At 46.3% G+C, this 25,771-nt stretch overlaps 1 protein-coding gene and 1 pseudogene across 1 annotated transcript in view; one reads left to right on the top strand and one right to left on the bottom strand.

The window, feature by feature from the left end:
* The window catches only part of LOC126473736 (uncharacterized), a 418,605-nt gene that overhangs the window by 243,095 nt on the left and 149,739 nt on the right, over positions 1-25,771 (top strand). The window lies entirely within an intron of this gene.
* LOC126475903 (5S ribosomal RNA) lies at positions 15,534-15,651 on the bottom strand (annotated as a pseudogene).

Here is a 25,771-nt window from a genome sequence, read left to right as displayed (position 1 = left end):
GTCACGAGCGCAGAGTCGGCGAGGAAAGTTCCTATCCGGCTGATCGGGAACTGGAAACGCCGCAGCACGCATCCCGCAGCGGGCATAACTCGCCGACTCCGCAATGCAGTGGAGAAGCGACGTTAGACTGAGCCCGTGGGACGGGCAGGCAGCTGGAGCGACCCAGCACTGCCCGGACGGAAGATGTCCTGCTGTGACTGGCTGTGTCCGCGATCTGCGCCGGCCGCTGACAGGTGCAGCCGCGGCGGGAAAAAGAGCCGCTTTGATCTCGTCTCGTCTCTTCAGCCTGCCTCCCCGGCGCTTGGGACGGTGTGCCCGCGCGGCCGCTCACGGCCCTTTACCGCGCGCCAGTTAGATCGCTCTTTGACAACTGCGCTCCCGCCGATGAAGTCCTCCGCTTCGCTGCAGATGCAGAGACAGCTTACGTCTCCATCATCAGTGCAAGGATTAAAATGATTCACAGACGATCGAAACTTTGCACTGATGACGATGTGAAATACTTTTGTTTCCAAACCTTGTATCGAAATCTGGTAGAAAATCCATCTTAAAAGGTGTATCATGGCCAAGATACAATCAACAACTTTACCGGGCGATAGCAGTGGTAATTTATCGATGACTGTGCCACTACAGGGTGAAAAGTATTTGAACCGACAAACTCTGGGACGTAGTAGAGGACATCAAAACAAATATTTTTCCCTAATGTCATTTTTTCGTATGAGTAGTATTAAAACCGGTAGAGGAAGATTTATCTGGCGACAAATTAATTAAACCAACAGACACTTTTCCATTTTTTATGACCAAGAGACAACACATTAACACAACCCGATTTCAATTACAGTAGATTTTCAAAAATGCCTCCATTGACACGTAAACATAGGTTACACCGTCGGATCATGTTCTGTCTGACACGGGCAAAAACCCCAGGAGGATCCTGAATTGTCCCTGCTGCTGCTGCTACTATCCGGGCAACCAGATCCTCTTCTGATGCAAAAGGAGTTGCGTAAACAAGGTTGCGCATCTCTCTCCACACAAAAAGTCCAGAGGGGACATATCTGGGGATCGAGCAGGCCATGGTACAGGACCACCTCTGCCAATGCAACAGGAGTTGCGTAAACAAGGTTGCGCACCTCTCTCCACACAAAAAAGTCCAGAGGGGACATATCTGGGGATCGAGCAGGCCATGGTACAGGACCACCTCCGCCAATCCACGTTTCTGGGAACCGTCGGTCCAGGGATCGACGCACACGATGACTGAAATGTGCCGGCGCCCCGTCATGTTGGAACCACATACGTTAACTTGTAGGGAGCGGGACGTCTTCCAGAAATTCTGGCAATGCTCTGGCGAGAAAATTGTAATAGTGCCTGTCATTTAATGGCCTAGGTAGCAGATACGGCCCAGTTAAACAGTCCCCAACAACACTGACCCACACATTAACGAAGAACCGCACTTGATGAGCGCTAGTAACTGTGGCATATGAGTTATCCTCACTCCAAACATAGGAATTGTGCATGTTGAAGACTCCATCACGCTCGAACGTTGCTTCATCGGTAAGCAACACAGAAGATGGAAATGTAGGATGCATTTCACACTGTTCCAGGTACCACTGCGAAAACTGTCATCTGGCTGGATAATCAACTGGTTCCAGGTTGTGGACACGCTGTAAGTGAAATGGACGTAACAATTGCTCTCGAAGGACTGTTCGTACATTCGTCTGATTCGTCTCCATGTTACGTGCAATTGCACGAGTGCTAATTGAAGGATCCCGCTCCACATGCTGCAAGACAGCTTCCTCAAATTGCGACGTTCTTGCCGTGCGACGGCGTACCTGTCCAGGCAATCTGCTAAGTGACCCGGTCTCACGCAAACGTTGGTACACAGCAGCAGAGGTCGTATGATGCGGGATACGGCGATTAGGATATTGTTGTTGATAAACCCGCTGTGCAGCTCGTCCATTGTAGTGCACTGAGTAGTACGCACCAACCATATCAGTGTACTCACTCCAGGTGTATCGCTCCATTAGTAAACACAGACAGTGCACCACTACACTGGTGGACAGCAGTTGCCAACACCTGAAGAGCGTAATACGATCTCTAACAACTGAAGAGCGTTGTACGGCCTACACCGGTTTAAATACTCCTCATAGGAAAAAATGACATTAGGGAAAAATATTTCTTTTGATGTCCCGTACAACCTACCAGAGTCTGTCGCTTTAAATATTTTTCACCCTGTATACAGGGTGGTCCATTGATCGTGACCGGGCTAAATATGTGACGAAATAAGCGTCAAACGAAAAAACTACAAAGACGAAACTCGTCTAGCTTGAAGGGGGAAACCAGATGGCGCTATGGTTGGCCCCCTAGATGGCGCTGCCATAGGTCAAACGGATATCAACTGCGTTTTTTTTAAATAGGAACCCCCATCTTCTATTACATATTCGTGTACTACGTAAAGAAATATGAATGTTTTAGTTGGAACACTTTTCTCGCTGTGTGATAGATGGCGCTGTAATAGTCACAAACGTATAAGTATGTGGTATCATGCAACATTCCGCCAGTGCGGACGGTATTTGCTTCGTGATACATTACCCGTGTTAAAATGGACCATTTACCAATTGCGGAACAGGTCGATATCGTGTTGATGTTTGGTTATTGTGATCAAAATGCCCGACGGGCGTGTGCTATGTATGCTGCTCGGTATCCTGGACGACATCATCCAAGTGTCCGGACCGTTCGCCGGATAGTAACGTTATTTAAGGAAACGGGAAGTGTTCAGCCACATGTGAAACGTGAACCACGACCCGCAACAAATGATGAAGTACGTGTTTTAGCTGCTGTCGCGGCTAATCCGCACATAAGTAGCAGGGAAATTGCGCGACAATCGAGAATCTCAAAAACGTCGTAGTCGAGAATGCTATATCAACATCGACTGCACCCGTACCATATTTCTGTGCACCAGAAATTGCACGGCGACGAATTTGAACGTCGTGTACAGTTCTGTCACCGGGCACGAGAGAAATTACGGAACGCTGACAGACTTTTTGCACGCGTTCTATTTAGCGACGAAGCGTCGTTCACCAACAGCGGTAACGTAAACCGGCATAATATGCACTATTGGGCTGCGACAAGTGGAACATCAGCGACCTTGGCGGGTTAATGTATGGTGCGGCATTATGGGAGGAAGGATAATTGGCCCCCATTTTATCGATGGCAATCTAAATGTTGCGATGGATGCTGATTTCCTACGTAATGTTCTACCCAGATTACTACAAGATGGTTCAAATGGCTCTGAGCACTATGGGACTTAACTGCTGCGGTCATCGGTCCACTAGAACTTAGAACTACTTAAACCTAACTAACCTAAGGACATCACACACATCCATGCCCGAGGCAGGATTCGAACCTGCGACCGTCGCGGTCACGCGGTTGCAGACTGTAGCGCCTAGAACCGCACGGCCAGTCCGGCCGGCCCACTACAAGATGTTTCACTGCATGACAGGATGGCGATGTACTTCCAAGATGAAGGATGTCCGGCACATAGCTCGCTTGCGGTTGAAGCGGTATTGAATAGCGTATTTCATGACAGGTGGATAGGTCGCCGAAGCACCATACCATGGCCCGCACATTCACCGGATCGGACGTCCGCGGATTTCTTTCTAAAGGAAAGTTGAAGGATATTTGCCATCGTGATCCACCGACAACGTCTGACAAGATGCGTCAGCGCATTGTCGATGCATGTGTGAACATTACGGAAGGCGAACTACTCGCTGTTGAGAGGAATGTCGTTGCACGTATTGCCAAATGCATTGAGGTTGACGGACATCATTTTGAGCATTTATTCCACTAATGTGGTATTTACAGGTAATCACGCTGTAACATCATGCGTTCTCAGAAATGATAAGTTCACAAAGGTACATGTATCACATTGGTGCAAATGGTGCAAATGGCTCTGAGCACTATGCGACTTAACTTCTGAGGTCATCAGTCGCCTAGAACTTAGAACTAATGAAACCTAACTAACCTAAGGACATCACACACATCCATGCCCGAGGCAGGATTCGAACCTGCGACCGTAGCGGTCACGCGGTTCCAGAGTGAAGCACCTTTAACCGCACGGCCACCCCAGCCGGCTATCACATTGGAACAACCGAAATAAAATGTTCAAACGTACCTACGTTCTGAATTTTATTTTAAAGAATCCTACCTGTTATCAATTGTTCGTCTAAAATTGTGAGCCATATGTTTGTGACTATTACAGCGCCATCTATCACAAAGCGAAAAAAGTGGTCCAACTAAAACATTCATATTTCTTTACGTAGTACACGAATATGTAATAGAAGATGGGGGTTCCTATTTAAAAAAAACGCAGTTGATATCCGTTTGACCTGTGGCAGCGCCATCTAGCGGGCCAACCATAGCGCCATCTGGTTTCCCCCTTCAAGCTCGACAAGTTTCGTTCTTTGTAGTTTTTTCGTTTGACGCTTATTTCGTGAGATATTTGGCCCTGTATATTATGTGGATGTAGAGAGTGAGATCACCACCACTTCCCGGTTTCCAATAGAGACAGTGGTGATGGTGGTGGCGCTGCAGTGAACCTGCCACCGGCCGGATGCAGGCGTCGGCAGCTAAGGAGAGTGAGTAGCGACGTTAGGGCCCCGGCGCACGTAGCGCTTCTGCCCGGCCGGCAGCCCTGCCCTGCCCTGCCCGGCGCGGCTGACGGCTAAGGCGGAGCGGAGGCGAGGCCAGGCGAGGCTCGCTGCACCTGTTGCGTGGCCCGGCTGGAATGCGAGACGCCGCCGCTGCTGCTCCAGTTGCCCTGCCCTGCGACGCGACCGGTCGGCCGGCCTACCGGCTCCCGCGGCTCGCCTCCGCTCGCTTCTTCATTTGGCCAGCACCGCCAGACACGGCGCACCGCCACCGCCGTCCAGACTGCTAGCTCTCTCTCTCTCTCTCTCTCTCTCTCTCTCTCTCTCTCTCTCCCTCCCTCCCCCCCTCCTCCCTCTGCCCCTCCCTGCGTTCCTCTATTTCTTCTTCCAGCTCTTCTCCTCCTCCTCCTCTACTCCTTCTCCTCTACTCCATCTTCTTCTTCTACTAACCCCTCTTTTCCTCACTTAAACACCCTCTTCCACACTACCTTACTACCTCTCTCTCCACACTAGAGATGGGGGATCCGCTCCTGAACTGTTTTATAGAGTTGAATCTTTCAAAGGAGTGAACAATCAGTGATTCAGAAAAAAAGAACGGTAGCTCCAAACGTTTCACACAGCAGAGAGAGAGAGAGAGAGAGAGAGAGAGAGAGAGAGAGAGAGAGAGAGAGAGAACATATCAGCGGGGCCTCTGCTGGTCAGAGCACAGTGCACGCCACACAACACAGCCAGCGCCGGCCTCTGCCCTGCTTCACCTTGGCTGCCTGCATTGTGCAGTGCCCCCTTGGATATTGTGCCGTGCCGTCTCTGTGCTTGCTCTGCCGCGTGCAGTGTCTGGGGCAGCTTTAACTTAGCATCGCACTCTGTCGGCGATCGTTTCAGTCGCACGTCCTGCCCTCTGGGCAGTTGATTTGAGCAACAGGACAGAGAGCCTCCTAGCGGAGAACATAAGAACTGCTGGCAACAACCTGCTCGCAAGAGAACGGACGATTTGTCTCGGAGCGGGTGAGTGGTGGCCGTTCACCGCTCCCCCCACCCTCGGAACTCGCCCGCTCAACGCTCACCCCACCGTTCTCGACTCTAGCCAGAGCGTTGAGCAAAGCAACTCAGGTGTCACTCTGGTCTCTGCGGTCTTAGCTCACACAGTAATACAGCTCGCGGCTCGACCTGCTTGACTCAGCGCCTCTGCATCGGAGTTCGTCTCTACTGGATATTGTTCTTCGTAGTAATACCGATATGTATATTACATAATTAGGTTATGAATACATCATTTGTTTTTATTCTATTTTTATTTGTTTAAACTGATCAGATGAGGTTCCTGACGACTCCTCTTACTAGAGGATTTTTTATTATGGACACTCGAATTTACACTTTAATTACGAGTGAACCGATAAACGTATAGCAAAAGTGATACACCAATTTTTCCTTGTTTTATTCTGCGGAAGGCTATATGCAGCACTTTAGTCTTACAGTCAAATTTATATATTTTTTTCTTATTGTAGTACGGATTTTGCGATTTTAGGCGTCTTTGGAAGGAAATGTTCACTTTAAAAATATATGGCTTGCGATGTATTTGTACGAGGTTAATGAAATTTTAATACATTATAGCCAAATATATTGTTAATGTAAATCTCAAGTTACAACATTTTCCGATCGCCCAAAAAACCACGATAGTGCAAAATAAATCGATAATCAAAAACTTTGTCATATCGTGGAAATTTCAATAAACAATACAAAATTCTTACTCATTCACTGTGTTACTTCAAAATAGGATCAAATAAGATCAAAATACAGGTATAGTACTGGAATAAACCAAGTTTAAAGGGCAATGTGCCTTCTATTTATTTTCTGTTGTGAATGAGTGATGAGTCATGAAAAAGAGCTAGTTCATTTCAGGGAGTGAACAGTTCTGATCCGATCTCTGAAAAGAACAGTTTTGCCCATCTCTACTCCACACCACCTCTATCTTTTATCACACACATTGCTCACAATCCACTCTCCCTCCCCCACCTCCTCTCCTTCTCACTCTCTCCGTTATTAATCATTTTCACTTTTTCTGCTCCTTGTCTGTAATTTTTCCCCTCTCTCACAACTCACAATTGTGCTATTCCCTATTATTTCTTCTATTTCTACTCACCCACTTTAACACTCTACCCTCACCTCCTTAACTCTCTCACTTACCGCCTTATCTCCTAATTTTCTTTATTTTCTCTCCTTCTTCGTAGCTGCTTCCTCGTCCTCATATTCTTATATATCATCTTTTTATTATTATTTATATCTTTTGTTTTCCTTTTTCTACACCTTCACTCTCTTCTCCTAGTCTTCTCGTTGTCCTTTATGTTACTACTACTACTCCTCCTCCTCCTCCTCCTCCTCCTCCTCCTCATCATCATCATCATCATCATCATCATCATCATCATCTCTTTCTTCTACCTCTTACCCCATTGATTCACATACGCACATTATACTGGCTGAAATGGAGCCCCATCGATAAATTTTGTGGACTGGCAAGACAGCCAATCCACGAGGACGGGAGGCCAAAGGGCATGCGTTCAAGCTCACGCAGGCTGGCGTGAGGTCTGGAACAGTTAAAGGAGTTGAGTCTAGTAAAAAAAGTACGTAGCTTCTGGAATACTTAACTTTAATCCATAATTGGTGAACATTGGTCTGACGGTACATGCATCACAAGATAAATAGCAATTGATAATGGCGCCTTGCTAGGTCGTAGCAAATGACGTAGCTGAAGGCTATGCTAACTATCGTCTCTGCAAATGAGAGCGTAATTTGTCAGTGAACCATCGCTAGCAAAGTCGGCTGTACAACTGGGGCAAGTGCTAGGAAGTCTCTCTAGACCTGCCGTGTGGCGGCACTCGGTCTGCAATCACTGATAGTGGCGACACGCGGGTCCGACGTATACTAGCGGACCGCGGCCGATTTAGAGGCTACCACCTAGCAAGTATGGTGTCTGGCGGTGACACCACAATAAACATTCAGAGGTTTAGATATATCTTCTGAGTACTTTCATATAAGGGATCCACAGTCTCTGATGGCTCATTACAGAGTAATAACGTCATTATAATTTATTCAGTTCGTTATTTATTTATTTATTTATTTGCTACTTTCTTTCAGACTGTTATATAAATACAGGAATAGACCAAATGTTGTACATCAATTGGCATGAATATAGCGCGTAATATTGTAACAGAATTTCAAAAGTGTTAGTATAAAACAGCACCAGCTGCATTGCCATAAGATCATCAAAAAGAAGCTCTATCGCCAAATTAAGGGACTACTTGACTGAGTAGCGACTCCCATCTCATAAACTGACAGTGGTCAGGAGTGCAGTGTCCTGAGCACGTGCCCCTCCATATCCTTATCCAGTGACATCTACGAGCTGAAGATGGGCTGGTGTTTGGTCGGTACCATTTAACCTTTCTCTGTCTGTTCAAACGGAGTTTAGTTTTGGTATAACTAAGCATTATGGTATTTAAGGGAAGCATCTACATAAAAAAGAAAAATAATTTTTTAAAAAGTCTGCGTACTCCAGTTGGCTCTCTGACTCATTTGTAATGTTCAACTGGAATCAAGAAGGCACGTACGACCGGTCTGTATTGCTAAATCTTAAATTTTGTAGTTTATAATTCTGAAATACACTATTATATAATACTACACTACACTACACTACTATACTTGGTATTAGAGCCAAGCTAGAGTTCTCATTTGTCTGGATACACAGGGGCCGGCGTCATGAGTTACAGCTCAGGATTCATGGGGTCTGCGGTGCTGTGCCACCCAAAGTACAGTGATTATAAGATGGCTGTCAGTCTCATGAAACCCTTCCTCGTCGTCGCTGAGACTCATCTCGCTGCGATCCGGAAGGCTGCTGCAGGTGGATATTCTGCCATGGTGCATCACGTTGTCGTGATGTGCGGCCTCTTCTTGCTCATCTCTCAGCCATATGGGTTTGCACTTCATAAGCTGATATTTTAGCTGTCAGCGAGTTTAACTTATGCCGCAGTTCCTCATTACTTATTAAGTTATAGACGGTTGTGTTGCCAGAGACGTTCCTCCTCTGGCCTGTAACATCTTGTCTAATGGCACATCCCCAGACGATGTGGCCTGGGATGCCGATTGCTTCTCATTCTCGAGTACCTGTGTTGCGTTGCCGTATTTTCAGTAAGTAGCTGGGATATGGACCATACCCCAAGAGGTAGTGCATAGCTCCCTCGGCCGAATGAAACTATATTCTTGATATTTTGTATGTTAGGAAGGAACTGATAAGAAACTTCCTGGCAGATTAAAACTGTGCGCCCGACCGAGACTCGAACTCGGGACCTTTGCCTTTTGCGGGCAAGTGCTCTACCAACTGAGCTACCCAAGCACGACTCACGCCCGGTACTCACAGCTTTACTTCTGCCAGTACCTCGTCTCCTACCTTCCAAACTTTACAGAAGCTCTCCTGCGAACCTTGCAGAACTAGCACTCCTGAAAGAAAGGATACTGCGGAGACATGGCTTAGCCACAGCCTGGGGGATGTTTCCAGAATGAGATTTCACTCTGCAGCGGAGTGTGCGCTGATATGAAACTTCCTGGCAGATTAAAACTGTGCGCCCGACCGAGACTCGAACTCGGGACCTTCGCCTTTCGCGGGCAAGTGCTCTACCAACTGAGCTACCGAAGCACGACTCACGCCCGGTACTCACAGCTTTACTTCTGCCAGTACCTCGTCTCCTACCTTCCAAACTTTACAGAAGCTCTCCTGCGAACCTTGCAGAACTAGCACTCCTGAAAGAAAGGATATTGCGGAGACATGGCTTAGCCACAGCCTGGGGGATGTTTCCAGAATGAGATTTTCACTCTGCAGCGGAGTGTGCGCTGATATGAAACTTCCTGGCAGATTAAAACGGTGTGCCCGACCGAGACTCGAACTCGGGACCTTTGCCTTTCGCGGGCAAGTGCTCTACCATCTGAGCTACCCAAGCACGACTCACGCCCGGTACTCACAGCTTTACTTCTGCCAGTACCTCGTCTCCCACCTTCCAAACTTTACGGAAGCTCTCCTGCAAACCTTGCAGAACTAGCACTCCTGAAAGAAAGGATATTGCGGCGACATGGCTCAGCCACAGCCTGAGGGATGTTTCCAGAATGAGATTTCACTCTGCAGCAGAGTGTGCGCTGATATGAAACTTCCTGGCAGATTAAAACTGTGTCCCCGACCGAGACTCGAACTCGGGACCTTTGCCTTTCGCGGGCAAGTGCTCTACCAACTGAGCTCATTCAGGAACTGATAAGTTCTCCTCCCTATTTCTGCCCTGTCCCAGATTTCTTGCCAGTGTCTATGACTGCAAGCCTTCGTTCCCTTTTTCGATGTGGCTCTTGTGCCCAGTACCTCGTTTATAATTTTCTCACTTTTTGGGCCAATCCTGTTCACCTCTCTTTCTTACTGCTAGGTCTAGTCTCTTATCGCAGTCACGTTCCTTCTATGAAAATACCTTCATAACATTGAAGAAGCCTGTAGTATGCAATAACAAAAACTTACGACACACAGCACACAAACACCGAGTAGACGCCATACCAATAAACTCGCAAGGGGAGGCCGCCAATTGCGAAATTCAGATTCAATTCATACTGCGCATAATAAAAGCTCATGGCCAGAGGTGTAATGTGGCAAAGCACCAAGATGCACTTCTCAGCCGTTGTCGAGAAAATCGACAGTTAAAAGAAACCGTTGGCGTGAAATACTCTCTAAGATTATTAATTTTCTACAGAGTCGTGGTGCAACGGTAAGCGCACGGGTTCGTAATCCGAAGGTCGCCGGATCGAATCTCGCGCCATGCAACTTTTTTTTTTAGCATTTGTTTTTTGTAATTCAAATGTGTGTTTACTACACACACACACACACACACACACACACATATATATATATATATATAAAATTCCTGGCAATCAGTTGCAACAATTATGCATATAATAAGTTGTTGAAAGTCGTTTGTCGTGGAAAACAAAGTTGTATTTCACAAACGTTATTAATTGTCTTCATAATGTTAACCACGTATAGTTAACGGAAGACGTAGAAACAATATTCCGAAACGAATACGTATTGCGTAAGTCAAACGTTCGAATTAGAATAGAAACTCCGCGAACGCAAATTTGCTGTGGCAGGTGTAAAATATAAACTCCGTTACTCGCTCGTTACACTTGAAGGACGGATGTTGAATGGGCCGAAACGAGCCGCCGCATAACAGCGTAGTTGCCTGCTAACTTCGAAAGAAGGTAGATGCGGTCCCTAGCGCAACTTATAACATCGTCGAAAATCAGTGCGGACGTGAGAGCTTTGGTACACACTGTTAAAAAAACAGAAAAATGGAGGCGGTACAATTGGAGAGCGATCCGCCTTCACCAACATGCATAAGCAATTCATTAATAGTTTATATATATATATATATATATATATATATATATATATATATATATATATATGAATTACAAAAAACTAATCATAAAAGAATTTTGCATGGCGCGAGATTCGATCCGGCGACCCTCGGATTACGAACCCCAACGCTTACCGCTGCGCCACGACGTTGTAGAAAATCATTAACTTACAGAGTATTTCACGCCAACGGTTTCTTTTAACTGTGGATTTTCTCTACAACGGCTGAGAAGTGCATCTTGGTGCTTTGCCACATTACACCTATGGCCATGAGCTTTTATTATGCGCAGTATGAATTGAATCTGAATTTCACAATTGGCGGCCTCCCCTTGTCAGAAGGTATTCCTGAGCAGCCTCTGAAAGTCTGAAGTTCATATATGGTGTTGGGGGGTACAAGTGCAGATGTTTTTACTGATAACTGTGGACAGTGTATTGAACAACGGGACGTCAGTATTCATTTGCAGACCAGTAATTATAGTTCTTACGGGGAGTATGTTTGTAGGTTGGTTAGTACCTCCAGATACGCCTGGCACAAGCAACCCATTAGTGCTCGCTTTCCCCTCGACAGCCGGTCGGGTAGTGAAGTGACGACGCTTGGACGCAAAACGGATAATTTATACTGACAGGTGTAGTCCACTTTGTGATGCTGTTACGACCGTACAGAGAACATCAGGTAGTAAATTATGTGATGTGTTTGCGGGAAGACCGTTACACACAGAGGGGGGGGGGGGGCGGGGGGGGGGGGACAGCAAACACACTGCACTGAAGCTGGTACGTATTAAAGTACAGTTACCACAGTATCTGTACCGGTACCTGTAACACCCAGTATATAATGAGCATTTGGTATACGACGGTTGTGCCTGATATCAGAGCAACTGCGTTCAATAGCGCCGTCTACTGGTGAAATCGTTTTCTTGTCTCCGCTGTTACTACATTTTTTTTCAATATAGGGTAAGGTGAGGTAAACCCGACCGCCTTCTATTTGTGAGAAACGGCTAAGCGGAGCGATATCGCGTTAGTGTTACCATATAGAGCATTCTAAATAACGAACATGTCACCTTGACAGCTTTTCCGCATTTGACGTTTAGACCCTCAAAAGACAACAAGTGTGATTTCGATTGGTTCAATTTAATTTTTGTGCAAATTGCACTACTAGATTTACCTTATTAAATAAAACGATCGCAAAACAAATGGTAAGTGATTTTGTAGTGCATAACTGACCTATTCAGTGTATGTATCGTTTTTGTTGGAAATTTCGTGTAAAATGTTTCTATGCGTGTTAAATGTTCAAAAATGGATCAAATGGCTCTGAGCACTATGGGACTTAACTTCTGAGGTCACCAGTCCCCTAGAACTTAGAACTACTTAAACCTAAATAACCTAAGGACATCACACACATCCATGCCCGAGGCAGCATTCGAACCCGCGGCCGTAGCGGTCGCGCGGTTCCAGACTGAAGCGCCTAGAACCGCTCGGCCAGTCAGGCCGGCTGTATTAAATGAAAAATGGCATTTTTTATCGTTTATGTGTCTGGAATTATTTATTTATGGAAACAAAGTGAATTTTTGTTTATTTTCAGGAAAATGGTACGAAATTACAAACGAAAACGACAAAACGCAATCAAAACGGTATTCGCCGAGCAGTTGCTGCAATGCAAATGGGAATGTCTTGACGAGCTGTCGTTAGTGATTTTTGCAATTAAAATTTACATTCATTTAAATTTCAGTACATTTAGTACTCTACACCTAATTTTTGAATACGTTTTGTTCATTTACGTAAAAAACATAATTGCTTATAATTATTTTCCAAATAAACCGTTCATTTAGAACTATTTCTGTGGAAAATCAGCCAAACAAATAGGGGATCGGATTTACCCCACCATTTTTGCAAATGGCAGAAATGGACGTTTCTTAAAATACCGATATCCCAAAAACTATTGATGGTATAACAAAAATATTTCGCAAACATTTGCTCCTTTATATTACCTATAGTTTAACGTATATAACGTTAAGATCCGACCTCGGATAAGCGTTTTATAGCCACAAGAAATTACTAGGTCGGGTTTACCCCACCTTGCCCTATTCTTTTCAATATCTTGTATCTTACATTTCATGCTACAAATCTAATGATGAGGTTCTTCCAAAACGTGTCATGTGAGCATAAAACAAAATTACTTCGCGCGTAGGACAAGTGTATTAACAGTTGGTGTCAGTATGGCCGCGGATCTCCTAAGTAGTTTTCTTTCTGTAGCGATAAAGTAGTAGACCAGATACAATGGAGAAAATGATACGGCCGAGAATGGCTTAGCAATGGATAGAAGTTGTCTCGACTGGTTCAAGGTATGATAGAACAACAAAACAAAAACTGGGAGGCGTTGAGTGTGTCGACTACAATAAATTTCCGACTTCAGCGCTTACTGAGAATGCCAGGCGGCACAAGTATGACGAATATTAACTCGCATCTTCGCGAAGCCGTACTCGAAACTGGCGAGCGCGGTCGGAGTTGGAGAGGGGCTGTGTGTGTACAGCTCCTCTGAGTGCCTATCTGGGACTGACAAATAGCCTTCGTCGTCACTTGGCAGTAATTTGATGGCCGCGCCGCTGCGGTCGGTCTTTGTCATCCGTCAAGTCTCTGCTCCGCGAAGCCCTCTGCGCTCCGTCACCAGCGTCTGCTGCAGCCGGGTTCGTCTTCCCAGTTACGTAACGGAATGAGGCAGCTCGCAGTGAAATCACAGCGCACGGATGAGATGGCTGGGTCAGCAATGAACAATATATGTCACTGCAGATGACGGATGACGGCCTTCCTATCATCTGCTTCGGTAGATACAACTCAGTGCACGGAGATAGCAAACTGAGCGGCGCGTCTCGATAGTTAAATGCTAATAAGCTCTTCGTGCTAGAATCAACGGCCCCGCCTGTCATACGAGGGTCATTTGAAAAGTCCTGCACACTGCGCATGCGCGACCATTACGGTGGCGTGATCAAGTCGAAATTTATGTCAGTTGTGGGCGAGACCTCAGGCGTGACGGTCGTATAGGTGTAGCCTGGTTCGCGTGGCTGTGTCGTAATTCAGTTTTAAAATCAAAGCTTAAACGGTGTCACGTCGGATTACACTCTGTGGCGGCCCTTCCTTCAACAAAATCGAATCCCTGCGTGGAAAGAACTCTACGGAAATTTACAACACTTGGAGAGAGAGGTATGGGAATAGTGTAGTGGATCGCAGCACAGTGTCATGATAGTCTGCTCGTTTTCGTGAAGGTCGGGTAGGCACTGACTACAACCCAAGAAGCGAAAGACCATCAACCTAGTAGATAGTGTCGGAAGTCCCATGCGGCTTTTCGCGGGTGATGCTGTAGTATACAGAGAAGTTGCAGCATTAGAAAATTGTAGCGAAATGCAGGAAGATCTGCAGCGGATAGGCACTTGGTGCAGGGAGTGGCAACTGACCCTTCACATAGACAAATGTAATGTATTGCGAATACATAGAAAGAAGGATCCTTTATTGTATGATTATATGATAGCGGAACAAACACTGGTAGCAGTTACTTCTGTAAAATATCTGGGAGTATGCGTGCGGAACGATTTGAAGTGGAATGATCATATAAAATTAATTGTTGGTAAGGCGGGTACCAGGTTGAGATTCATTGGGAGAGTCCTTAGAAAATGTAGTCCATCAACAAAGGAGGTGGCTTACAAAACACTCGTTCGACCTATACTTGAGTATTGCTCATCAGTGTGGGATCCGTACCAGATCGGGTTGACGGAGGAGATAGAGAAGATCCAAAGAAGAGCGGCGCGTTTCGTCACAGGGTTATTTGGTAACCGTGATAGCGCAGACTCTGCAAGAGAAGCGCTCTGCATCGCGGTGTAGCTTGCTCGCCAGGTTTCGAGAGGGTGCGTTTCTGGATGAGGTATCGAATATATTGCTTCCCCCTACTTATACCTCCCGAGGAGATCACGAATGTAAAATTAGAGAGATTAGAGCGCGCACGGAGGCTTTCAGACAGTCGTTCTTCCCGCGAACCATACGCGACTGGAACAGGAAAGGGAGGTAATGACAGTGGCACGTAAAGTGCCCTCCGCCACACACCGTTGGGTGGCTTGCGGAGTATAAATGTAGATGTAGATGTAGATGTAGAACCTCAACAGGCTACACCTCTCAGGTTATTGTTAGTGACATTTAGAGAAGGACCGACGAAAAACACGTGAGAAAATTACATAAGAGGCCAGAATGTCTGTCACTTCAGTTTTCAGAATAAGCACTCCGTCATCAGGCCACAAGCGGCCCATCGGGACCATCCGACCGCCGTGTCATCCTCATCTGAGGATGCAGATAGGAGGGGCGTGTGGTCAGCACACCGCTCTCCCGGTCGTTGCGATGGTTTTCTTTGACCGGAGCCGCTACTATTCGGTCGAGTAGCTCCTCAATTGGCATCACGAGGCTGAGTGCACCCCGAAAAATGGCAACAGCACATGGCGGCCCGGATGGGCACCCATCCAAGTGCCGGCCACGCCCGACAGCGCTTAACTTCGGTGATCTGACGGGAACCGGTGTATCCACAGCGGCAAGGCCGTTGCCCCACTTTTCAGAATAATAACTGATAATTCAAAGATGGGAACAGTTGCTGCCGGATGGTTTCCCCATAATCTGAGGCAAAAGCAGAAACCAGGTCGCAAAAGAATCGAGGAGAAATTGCTTCAACGTTGTCCGCTCCAATAGCTGAATCGTCAGCGCGTTGGAATGCCACGCACGGGGGCCTGGGTTCGGTTCCCGGCTGGGGAGGGAGATTTTCTCCCCTCAGGGACCGGGTGTTGTGCTGTCCTCATCATCATTTCATCCTCATTGTCGACGCGCAAGTCGCCCAATGTGGCGTCGTACTGAGTAAGACTCGCACCTGGCGGCCGAACTTCCCGACTAGAAACTCCCGGCCACTGACGCCTTACGCTTATTTCCATTTCCATTGCCTCAACGTTATCGAACAGAAGGAGAACTGAAACTTTCTGGCAGATTAAAGCTCCCAGAAGCTGTTCTGTGAAGTCTGGAAGGTAGGAGACGAGGTACTGGCAAAACTGTGAAGCTGTGAGGACGGGTCGCGAGTCGTGCTTGGGTAGCTCAGTCGGCAGAGCTCTTGCCCGCGAAAGGCAGTGGTCCCGAGTTCGAGTCTCGGTCCGTCAGACAGTTTTAATCTGCCGGGAAGATTCATATCAGCGCACAGTCTGCTGCAGTGTAAAAATCTCATTCTGAAAAAGGCTATTGCACTTGATGAAACCTGTGTACGAGATTTTGAGCCACAATCGAAAACTATAGACTTTCCACTCCCGAAAAAATTCAGCCGCCAACAATCAAAGGTGAAACTGATGATGATGATCTTTTCGTACCACATGAATTGAGTCATAGCTACAGATATGGTGCCCCAGGGGACGTTTGTAAAAGGCGCGTATTACAGACAGCACATATATTATTAATTAAGGCGATGATGACCAATAATTCTTTCAGTGTACATGTACATCAAGCACGAACTCTTACGGGAATCGGCGAGATGCCGCGAGTAATGGCGCTAATGAGCAGGGGCTCTACATAAGTAGTGTATGGTATAAGTTAAGAATTTGGGTCTGACAGGAAACTTGCTACGGTACTTCGTGGGGTTGTGATGGCCACTGTGTTTGGATGGCGTAGTGGTCAGCGCGTCTGCTTACAAGGGAACCTCCCCATCGCACCCCCCTCAGATTTAGTTATAATTTGGCACAGTGGATAGGCCTTGAGAAACTGAACACAGATAAATCGAGAAAACAGGAAGAAGTTGTGTGGAACTATGAAAAAATAAGCAAAATATACAAACTGTGTAGTCCATAGGCAACATAAGCAACTTCAAGGATGACGGGAGCACAGGATCGCCGTGGTCCCGTGGTTAGCGTGAGCAGTTACGGAGCTAGAGGTCCTTGGTTCAAGTCCTCCCTCGAGCGAAAAGTTTACTTATTTTATTTTTGCAAAGTTGTGATTTGCCGTTCGTTCATTGACGTCTCTGTTCACTGTAATAAGTTTAGTGTCTGTGTTTTGCGACCGCACCGCAAAACCATGCGATTAGTAGACGAAAGGACGTGCCTCTTCAATGGGAACCGAAAACATTTGATCCAGGAAAACATGTGTGATATATTCTATACGACACTGGTGACGGCATGTTCGTCACATGACAGGAATATGTTGTCGACCCACCTAACTTGCACACTTGGCGAATGGGTGAAACGATTCTTCTACCTTGCCCGATTTAGGTTTTCTTGTGTATCTGATAATCACACCCAAAAAAAAATATATATATATATATGAAAACATAAGTGTGTCTTACATAAACTGCAATAAATGAACGCAACAGTTTCACAGTCGCACAGTTTTCTCTGTGCTCCGTCAAAACATATGTTTTTAACGTTTTCAAATTTTTGCGTGTGTAGACCGTCAAATCCTGCACATCTCCAAGCAAATCTGAACACGTCCTGGAATTTTGGAGAGCGAAGTTGATTATGTGTGAGTGCCTGAACACCGAATTTGTCTGAAAATAAAAATTAAAATTTTTCACTCGAAGGAAGAGTTGAACCGAGGACCTCTCCTTCCGCAGCTGCTCACGCTAACCACCAGACCACGGCGCTCCTTCCCTCATATTCTCCTTGTTGTTGCATATGTTGGACGTGGACTACTCAGTTTGTATATTTTACTTATTTTTTCATAGTTCCACACAACTTCTTCTTCTTTTCTCGATTGATCTGTGTTCAGTTTTTCAAGGCCTATCCATTGTGCCAACTTATAACTAAATCTGAGGGGGGTGCGATGGGGAGGTTCCCTTGTTAGTAAGCAGGACACCGAATATTGGTAGACATAAATTTTCAACTTGCCCCTTTGACATAAATGAATGCCCATTGGCAGCTAACGTCTTCAACTCTTTTGTGTCTTGAATCACAGTGGCTGCAGCATCAAAATGTTCTTACAGGAGATACTGTTAGTTAGAACTAGTAAATATGTTCTCTAAGTATGTATCAGGAAACCAATATCTTTCTAGATTAGTGTTACCTTGCTTACACCAAAAACATTCTTAACCAGTGGTGTGGGCTGTCTTTCTGCTGGCTGCTTGTAATTATTGCACTGACTGTGGTGTCACCGCCAGACACCACACTTGCTAGGTGGTAGCCTTTAAATCGGCCGCGGCCCGTTAGTATACGCCGGACCCGCGTGTCGCCACTATCAGTGATTGCAGACCGAGCGCCGCCACACGGCAGGTCTAGAGAGACTTCCTAGCACTCGCCCCAGTTGTACAGCCGACTTTGCTAGTGATGTTTCACTGACAAATTACGCTCTCATTTGCCGAGACGATAATTAGCATAGCCTTCAGCTACCTAGCAAGGCGCCATTACCAGTCACTATTGATGCTGTAAAACATGTACCGTCAAGAGCGATGTTCACCATTTACGGATTAAAGTTAAGTATTCCAACAGCTACGTCCTTTTTTGCTAAAGTCTAACTTCCTTGTCCTGTTCCAGACCTCACGCCAGCCTGCGTGAGCTAAAACGCGTGCCTTTCGGCTTCCTCTCATAGTGGGTTGGCTCTCTTGCCAATCCACAACACTGACAGTGATGCGGATGATAGTCATAGTAGTCAGCCTGCCTTTTTTTCACGTGTGTGGCGGAATACACGTTGACTGGAATAGCACATTTCCACAATATCCATCCTTGAAGGCCGCACACAATGCCGTGATTAAATTCAGAGGTGCTCATCATCAAATTCCTCCTTAAAGGAGTATGACAAATGTTGTTTATGAAAAACATGTAAACGTGTGGAATCCGTGTCTCTGCGACTGAAAACTTTGGAATTTGGTTTGACAATAAAAGATTCTAGCAATCTATGATCGAATTATCTCGTAGGATGATGAATTTTTCAGTAACGTGGTATTTATTCGTATACTCCCTCAAAACTCTCTTCGTGTTTTATTAATTCTTTGTTTCTTTATATAATTTTTCTAAACAGCATTCTGCAGTTTGTTTGTTGACTCGTTCCACATCCAACTAGTCTGGGCTATCACTGAATCATTTAATGATTTCCAGTTAAGGGCCGCATCGATTACGTGTCATCCGAAGTTGTTTCTCTTTTCACTTTCTCGATCACGAGTAAAAGTTTCCGAACTTCTTAAGGCGACGCGTGCATTGCCAAGGTGACTGGAAACGACGTGTTCCACGGCGGTTCAGAAACGACTGTATGTCCTGTTAGCCAGACAGCGGTAACTCGTCGTTAATGGAAACGCACACTCTAGAAGTGACTGTACTGTATCTCCGGGAGAAAGATGAGGTAACTTCGACGCTAGGTAGAGCAACGAACTTATCACCATCCGAAAACACGGTAGACAAACTCTTTCCAGGAGCGTTAAGCATATTTATTCACGACCGTCGTGCGGTTTAATATAGCAATGCTGCACTATCTGAAAGTATCGAATTTATTGAAAACTATAATTCTTGTGGTTCGCGGCTATCAACAGTTGTTAGTATTGCAATATAAATTTTAATATGAACGTTACCAAACGTCGTTAGTATTGCAATATAAATTTTAATATGAACGTTACCAAACGGACAACAGCGGTTTTCCTCACACTATCATTTAGGACTAAAAATATGGTGTTCAGTAATGTTTTTTTCTGATTGACGTTTTTTTGTGAGATATTACATACCGTGTGGTTGTAATTAAAGTGCAGCTACCCACAGAGGTCCAGAACGGCCTGTAATTGTCGTATGGCAGCGAAACTTGGTAGATACTGTAATCCCTTAGTGCGCAACCAATATACGCTGGTAACAAAATAGTTCCAGTTTTGGCCACCAGGAGCAAATCTCGCGCTATGTATGCAGGAAAGAAGTATAGAAACGTTTCCATATAATTGGGGACTGTTTGAGTCCCTTTTCGTGGAAAATTTCCTGCAATACCGGGAATTGAACCTGGGTCCTCCGCATTCAGACAGCTACGGACACACACGCAGTGGATTTAACATTAAACAATTATTTACGCCTCACCAATTTCGCGTTATGGTACATTTGAGTTCAGAATCCATTCTAGTTCAAGACATAAATCGAGACGCACGCTTGGTTGGGATAGGATAGTCACAAAAACATATTAAAACGATACAGAAGCCTTAAATTCAAATTCAATACCATTTATAATGTCAGGAAATGGTGCGCAAGCGCGCTGAACGTAGCTCCCACCATCTCTGACAAGCTAACAAATTACTTTCCGTCAGTATAGATGGACGCTCGCCACAGAATGCCTGCACAACTGAATCTCTGGAGCCACCTGCACGGGTAAAACGTCAGCGGAAATGCTGTTTAACTAGCCGAGGACCTAACGAAGTGTCAGTCTCTCTTGACTCACGCTGGTGGTAAGTCTGTAATTATTCGCGCTAGGGCGACAGACACGGTTGATGGCGGGTTGGCGTAGCGCGGACCTCACTGTAACCTGTATTTGGGAATAAATTGGTGAAAATTGCTTACAAGGTGTTCACGGATTTCTGCTCCTCACCGACCAATGCCTGCGTTGCCAAATAACTAGCACGTGATGTCCTCGGCCGAGAATAACACAATACAGTTAAGTTAAAATGCCGATGGCTTTGTTGAGGTTTTCCTTAAAAAAAAATGCCGTTTCTTTTGATGATTGGGAAGCGGGCAATGTGTTATGAGGGTTTTTGTGATTTTGAAGGGTGTGGAATGTAGAAGATTGGAATGAGGACCTCGAACAAAGCTACTGAAAAGACAGCAAGAGAGCGTCAGCAGATCAACCTTAAAACAGAAATTGAAAAGAGCGTACCGTGTTTAACCCTCCTATAGTCTCTCCCCCTTTTTTCCCAACCATACTCGCGCTGCACATGAGAAGTGCTTTTTCAGTTTTTACCAGTGACAAAAATTCCCAAGTGTCTGGACGCTTTGTAAACCCAGGGATAAAGTACGACACAGCAAATTTTATGTAAATAATAAACTTTATTGCATTTGAAAGTGAACAAATGAGTAATTAGCTTTGAATAGGCCAATATCGGTCCTAAGTTCGCTAATATTATGAGAACGCAGAACTTCGATAATCAAAAAAATGTCATAGGTAATGACTGAAATTGAATTGTGACGCCTCTGAAGTGGTATGGACCGCGGCCTCTACTGCAACTGGAGTGATCAGGTCAAACCGCTGCGCATGTCTGGGGCGCCGAATAGAAGAAAATCGTGCACCTGTGAAGTGAACCAATAAACAGATTGTATTAATACTTACGAAGTGTATTCTTTGTGCAAACTTTTTTAAATAGAACAGTGCCTATCGATATTACCAAACTAAAACTAAGGTAAATTAGACTGCCAGGGGTGTCTGTTGCAGTCCGAGTCGTTTACGAGATATCGCATTTTGAAAAGTTCCCACACCACACTTTTGTATGCCATTGAACGTGCGTAGTTGCTAGGTACGATGTGGCTATGTTGGCTTACAGTGTGCTTGTGTGTTCCTTGAGTACATTGCGATTTGCTAGTCAGTGTGTAACAGTCCGAGCAGTAGGTCGTGAGTGGACGATGGGATTCACCAATGCAGAAAAAGCTCGTGGTGTTGGAGAATGTAGGGAGAATGCAGTTCGTTCTTGTACGGTGTATGAGGCAAGACATCCCAACAGAGGTCAACCATCTCGGCAGTTATTTGTCAGCCTCCTACATCTACATCTACATCTACATTGATACTCCGCAAGCCACCCAACGTTGTGTGGCGGAGGGCACTTTACGTGCCACTGTCATTACCTCCCTTTCCTGTTCCAGTCGCGTATGGTTCGCGGGAAGAACGACTGTCTGAAAGCCTCCGTGCGCGCTCTAATCTCTCTAATTTTACATTCGTGATCTCCTCGGGAGGTATAAGTAGGGGGAAGCAATATATTCGATACCTCATCCAGAAACGCACCCTCTCGAAACCTGGCGAGCAAGCTACACCGCGATGCAGAGCGCTTCTCTTGCAGAGTCTGCGCTATCACGGTTACCAAATAACCCTGTGACGAAACGCGCCGCTCTTCTTTGGATCTTCTCTATCTCCTCCGTCAACCCGACCTGGTACGGATCCCACACTGATGAGCAATACTCAAGTATAGGTCGAACGAGTGTTTTGTAAGCCACCTCCTTTGTTGATGGACTACATTTTCTAAGCACTCTCCCAATGAATCTCAACCTGGTACCCGCCTTACCAACAATTAGTTTTATATGATCATTCCACTTCAAATCGTTCCGTACGCATACTCCCAGATATTTTACAGAAGTAACTGCTACCAGTGTTTGTTCCGCTATCATATAATCATACAATAAAGGATCCTTCTTTCTATGTATTCGCAATACATTACATTTGTCTATGTTAAGGGTCAGTTGCCACTCCCTGCACCAAGTGCCTATCCGCTGCAGATCTTCCTGTATTTCGCTACAATTTTCTAATGCAGCAACTTCTCTGTATACTACAGCATCATCCGCGAAAAGCCGCATGGAACTTCCGACACTATCTACTAAGTCATTTATATATATTGTGAAAAGCAATGGTCCCATAACACTCCCCTGTGGCACGCCAGAGGTTACTTTAACGTCTGTAGACGTCTCTCCATTGATAACAACCAGTTACGTGAAAGTGGCAGTGTAACAACCTGACAAAAAGAAACAAGTGACGACAGAAGAGGGGCAAATCAATCTTCTTTCTACTGTTGCAGCTGATCCGCACGCCAGCTCCCACGCAATCGCACGAGGAAGTGGCATGTGTCAGCCAAATGTCCTGCGCATTCTCCATCGGCACAGGTTCCATCCCTGTCACACCTCTCTCCATCAAGAGCTGCACGAAACTAATTATGAGAATCGTGTTGCCTTCTGTACGTGAAAATTAAGACAGGATACTCCAGATGTATCTTGTTTAGTGATGAAGCCACATTTATCAATCATGGCCAGGTAAACCGCCTGCCGACGATCCACGTTGGCTTCGTCAAGTGGAATGTCAGCGTCCATGGAGTGGGATAGTGAACCATCAGTTCATAAGTCCGTTTTTCGTTGACTGAACACTGAACTCGCACACGTATCGCAGCCTCCTAGTAGAGCATCTTCCAAGGATGCTGGAAGACGTTCCCCTGCAGTCTGCGAGGAACCTGTGACACCAACATGATGGCTGTCCAGCCCACAGTGCACCAAGTACTACGGCAGGTCTTCACGAATTGTTTCCAAATCGCTGGAATGGACGCAGAGGACATGTACCTTGCCCGCTCGTTCACCGAATTTGACACCTGTAGTCTTCGTTCCTGTGAGGAAAGCTGAAAGACACTGTCTACAAGGACGTACCAACTATACTCGACGACATGTAACGACATATTACTGCAGCCTGCTTGGACATTCCGCCGAAATGCTAGCACGTATGCACCAGTCTTCACATACAAGACTGGAAGAGTGGACTGCCGATGCCGATGGTCATTTTGAACACGACCTGTGATGGTCAATTGTCTCGTTACCGGTCAGAATCCACATGAATAGTGTATGCATTGGTTATTCTGGAAGTATCGTTGTGGGTGCTTTTCAAAATACGATGTGTCATAAACGACTCGTGCTAGAATCCTGCAACGAACGTCACTGACATTCTAATTTACCCACTTCCGGTTTGTTAACATCAGTAATCACTATTCTATTTTTTTTAAAAACGAGTGTATTTTCACGAAAACTACTCTCTCTCAATATTACTGCGGTCTGTTTACTGCTTAACACTAAGATCCCCTGACTGCCAATCCATTCTCTGAAAACTGCTCATCAATAGCCCTTTCCCCTAGTATTTGCTGTGCACGCTTTAGGTAATTATATATATAGTTAAGGCTCACCGGCCATTTGACCATCTTCTTCGGTGCGGATGCACACACAATGCCCGAACTCTTACGGGAATCGGCAGTAAAGCCGCGAGTAATGAGTATAATGGGCAGGGGCACTATGAATATAGGGCGGGACAATAAGTTGCGAATGTGGGTCTCACGGGAGGCGTGCCAAAGATAAGTCCCTGCAGTCGCACTATCCTCTGTGTCCTCCGAGGCTCAGATGGGCGCCGGCACGGTAACTCAGCGTGTTCCGTCAGAGGACTGCTTGCTCTCTGTAATTAAAAAAAACTGAGTAAAGGAATCAACGATTAAATTCAAGTGATGTCTTGTGATGGCCTCCCAGACTAAACGCAGCGAACTATGTAGAACAAGAAAACAAAAAGATGGATAGAGCGTCTGCCATGTAAGCAGCAGATCCCGGGTTCGTCTTGGTCGGGGCACACATTTTCAACTGTCCCGGTTGACGTATATCAACGCCTGTATGCAGCTAAATGCATTGATTTCACTGTTATTTCATTTTAGGTAATTGACTCTGTATAGAGCAACTGCTTTGCGACTGACTGCAAAGCTGTGTGCCAGTTGAAACTTCCTGGCCGATTAAAACTGTGTTCCGGACCGAGACTCGAACTCGGGACCTTTGCCTTTCGCGGGCAAGTGCTCTACCAACTGAGGTACCCATGCCCCGTCCTCGCAGCTTTAAGGCAGGGGACGAGGTACTGGCGGAATTAAAGCCGTGAGGACGGGGCGTGAGTCGTGCTTGGGTAGCTCAGTTGGTAGAGCACTTGACCGCGAAAGGCAAAGGTCCCGAGTTCGAGTCTCGGTCGGGAACACAGTTTTAATCTGCCAGTAAGTTTCATATCAGCGCACACTCCGCTGCAGAGCGAAAATTTCATTCTTGTGTGCAAGTTATTGGTGGCAAGTACGCCGACATAAGGAGACTGGCACGGAATGAAAGAAGAAAACGACGCTTGGGTGTTGGCGGGGCTGTCTCGCGCTGACTGCGTGAGGTCTAGCGCGGCGGGCGGCGACTGTCCGTGAGTTATGCCGGGAGCCTCGGCGCGCCGGAGCTGCGCAAATAGGCTCGTCACGAGCGCCTCTGGCGGCCGCGGGGGCAACTTGTCTCGCCGCCTGCGCCGCGCCGCGATTAAGGCCTTCTGCCCGTCCCCCGTCCACAGCGTCGTGTCGCGGCCTGTGGTCCTCCGACAGCAACCTGTTCCCACCTACGCACACTGAGAAATCGTGTACGCAGCGCGTCCCGGCAACCGAGGTCTGTATACTGCGAGGGTGCACCATTTTCGATTATTTCCCAGGTAGCAACAAGTGAGGAGCAAGCCACAGTGCAAAGTGTAATTTGTTTCAGCATCCCCCTGGCCACGACAAATGCTACAATTCCTTTCCGATTTTCAATTACGAGGCGTGACAATTGTCTCCGGTCCCTGTCGCTGAGGCTCTCCTTGCGCCGTATCAACATTCAAACGTTCCTTTCGAATGTTCTTCGGAGCTTCCGTGGGGTCACGTCGCGCCGCGCGAAGTAAAACTCGCGGCCGCGGTATGAATCCACGCACTCTCGGCGTTGTGCGGCGCGAGACAAATCATGCGACGTACTGCTCCGCCGATTTGATTGCTGTTCATTTTTGGAACACAACCCACGACCACCTTAGAGACAGAAGACATGACAGTTTCTGCAGGACCTGACCATCATTTTGCAGGCCATTGCTCAAGCACGTACAGTGCAAGCTGTTACTGATTTGTTCGACTGATGGGGCTGCTAAGTGCTAAGTGCTATACCACCTACTGCACTCCCCTGACTTGAGCCCACGTAAGTTCGGCTAGATT

Source organism: Schistocerca serialis, chromosome 4, assembly GCF_023864345.2.
Source record: "Schistocerca serialis cubense isolate TAMUIC-IGC-003099 chromosome 4, iqSchSeri2.2, whole genome shotgun sequence".
Lineage (NCBI taxonomy): Eukaryota > Metazoa > Arthropoda > Insecta > Orthoptera > Acrididae > Schistocerca > Schistocerca serialis.
This window is presented reverse-complemented; position numbering and strand designations above follow the sequence as displayed.